At 38.1% G+C, this 2,673-nt stretch overlaps 1 non-coding gene across 1 annotated transcript; it reads left to right on the top strand.

The window, feature by feature from the left end:
- The first annotated feature begins 997 nt into the window (after positions 1 to 997).
- LOC138086692 (U6 spliceosomal RNA) lies at positions 998 to 1,103 on the top strand. The gene has a single exon (XR_011145404.1). It is a non-coding gene; the product is annotated as a U6 spliceosomal RNA (small nuclear RNA).
- Positions 1,104 to 2,673: the final 1,570 nt, after the last annotated feature.

Genomic DNA, 2,673 nt, shown 5'->3' on the forward strand with positions numbered 1-2,673 from the left:
TATTCATTTTATAAAGAACTTGAGCTATTTTTCAATATGTTATCATAAAAGTAAACAGGTAGAAACCTGCAGACTCAGACTGTGAGGGAGGTAAGTGACAGAAGCCTTTGTAGTTCCTTAAGTAGCTTGCCCCCCTTCTTCCTCTTGTGTGCATCCACTGACAAGCAGTTATGACTGCTTTACAGATATTAAATTCTGCTGGAAATTACTCACTCTGATTGAGAAGCCTAGCATGATGGAGCCCCAAGTAACCTCGGCCAGATGCCAAGTGAAATTTCCCCTAAACATGACTGTCTTGCCTATTTCCACAATCCCAGAGAAGGGTGGCTTCAAATCTGTCCACCACCCACCCCATCCTTCTACTGGTCATAGCAAAAGCCCTTAACCAACTGCCCTTTTTCTCTAAATTGTCCCTTCTGACCTGCATTTCTCACCTTGCTATCAATCTGTGGCTACTTTTTACTGGCTGACCTGTGGACTGACTTAGCAAAGCTCAGATCTGCTCACCTTGCCATTTTAAAGATATTTTGATCCCCAAATGATTAGCTTCTTTTTATATTCAATAGGTATAAATGTCCTCAATCATTAGGCTTGTCATACAAGAGGGAGGAGAAAATAGAGGTGGTGAAGGGAAATAAAGGAGTCCCTGGATGTCTGCTGTGAGTCAGCCCTGGTTCTGCATTTGAACCCTCCACCTTCTTCCTTCAATAGGGATGGAAATGGGTACAAGTCTTTTCATTCCATTATTTATCTTATGATTCAGACTTCATTTTTTGTTTTTTTTTTTAATGGATCAGTTTACTTATAACATATTGTGGCCAAAAATAAAACTGAAATCAAGAGAAGTGCTAGTTCACCTACATTATATAGGATGATGAGAATATACAACACCTTATGCCAAGTAAGTATCAGTGTATCAGCCAGCTTCATCCATTCAGAATGCGTGTACTGATGGCCTATTCTATGCCCAGCACTGAGTTGAAATAAAGGTCCCACTGTACTCACTTTGGCAGCACAGATAATAAAATCGGAATGAAACAAAGAAGATAAGCATGGCCACTGTGCAGGATGGCATGCAAACTTGTAAAGCATTCTGTATTAAAAAAAGAACAGAGAGACAGAGACCCCACTATTATATATATATCAACCAAACTTGAAAAATGTAGTCTTAATATCTACCTGCCACTTGAGTTTATTTATTGTAATTAAAAAAACAAAACAGTTTGTCATTTCTTGCCCTTTAGTATCACAAAAGAAGATTTTCTATGCTTTTAAAATCTTCTATGATGGTTCATATGTCATCATTTCTCAAACTATGGTTGGTTCATGCTGGGATGGAACTGCCATACAGGAACTTAGAGTTTAGTTGTCAAAATATGTTAATCAGAATATGATGATCTAACATTATAAACATGTTTGTGATCCTATGTTGAGCTTCTTACCTAATAACAATAATTATTTCTTCTTTCCCTGGATACTGATGGTCAACTTTAGAGAGATACTATGTTAGTATAGTAACTGAAAACATTCAAAATGAAAACATTTCCATTAGATCTTTTTTAAATATTTATTTTTATTTATTTATTGGTCTGCACCGGGTCTTAATTGCAGCCTGTAAGATCATTGATCATCATTGTGGCACACAGGATCTTGAACTGTGGTATATGAACTTTTAGTTGTGGCACATGGGACCTATTTCCATGACTAAGGATCGAACCTGGGCCCCATGCACTGGGTTCATAGAGTCTTAGCCATTGGACCACTAAGGAAGTCTCTCCATTGATTTTTCTTTTTTTCTTTTAATTATAATAGAATGTGAGTTTAGCTTTCTTCATATTACAATACTTTAAATTATAGTACATCTAATGAATGAAAGCAGGTGATTTTCTTGGCTCTATGATTAAGTTTTTTGGGCCCAGGAGTAGAAATGGGCTGCTCTGTGCAGACAGGTGAGAGCACCAAGCAAAGGAAGCTGAGAAGGATCATAGAGGAGATAATTAGGCCAATGAGAATGAATAAAGTAATGTCAAGTAAATAATTTAATTCAAGCTGTTTTCATTGATATTTAAAAAGCTAGAGGAAAGGGGGGTTTGGGGCTGTCTCCTTCTAGTACCCATAAAGTACATGTGCAGCATTAAAAATTTCTGTTGCCTGTCTAGACTTTTAAAAACGTACCTCAGGGATTAGTTTAGCCATAAAAGGTCTGAGACTAATACCTAGGATTTTGACTCCTAGGTCAAAATGTTTTTTCACAACCATATACAATAGCCTGATCTTCAGCAAGAGATATTTTGCTGAAAGGTACTTTCTTATAGGACATAAAGGCAAATAATGATCTATTCTGGAATGCCCAGTGGAATCCTTTAGCTTTCGTCTTCAAGATTCAAGTGTGAGCAGCTGTCATAAACAGCAAGTTCTCAGCAGAAACGAGGGCATGAACACAGGGGTGAGCAGAGGTGGAGGGAGTAAGCATTGTCTCTCTCTTCTCTCCTGTCCTGCCTGAGGCCAAAATGTTCCCATGACTCTCATTTCAGTGATGAAGTCAGAGGCAGCACTTGTAGATGGGCCGAATACTCACAAAAGCACTGTTCTTCTTTTCAGTGCCCATCCAATCTGAAAACCCAAGTCATTGTAATATTTGACCTCTGGATTCAACGACAGGGTTTAGAAAGT

Source organism: Capricornis sumatraensis, chromosome 9, assembly GCF_032405125.1.
Source record: "Capricornis sumatraensis isolate serow.1 chromosome 9, serow.2, whole genome shotgun sequence".
NCBI classification, from domain to species: domain Eukaryota; kingdom Metazoa; phylum Chordata; class Mammalia; order Artiodactyla; family Bovidae; genus Capricornis; species Capricornis sumatraensis.